Below are 218 nucleotides of genomic sequence, written 5' to 3'. Positions count from 1 at the left end.
AGCTGTGGGGTGCTGACACAGGGCCACCAGCCCGACTTTGGCTGCACAGCTGCCAGGCCAGGCTTCCCTGCCCTCCCTGGCTTCTGTTCCTGCTTCCCCATCGCTTCCTGCAGCTCCTGCTGTCATTCCTTCCACCCTCGGGCAGGGCTGGCACTGGGGGGTGGGTGACACTGGAGGGTGGGTGACACTGGAGGGTGGGTGACACTGGAGGGTGGGTG

This window comes from Parus major, chromosome 27 (assembly GCF_001522545.3).
Source record: "Parus major isolate Abel chromosome 27, Parus_major1.1, whole genome shotgun sequence".
NCBI classification, from domain to species: Eukaryota; Metazoa; Chordata; class Aves; order Passeriformes; family Paridae; genus Parus; species Parus major.
The sequence above is the reverse complement of the archived record's forward strand: the minus strand, read 5'-3'. Positions refer to the sequence as shown.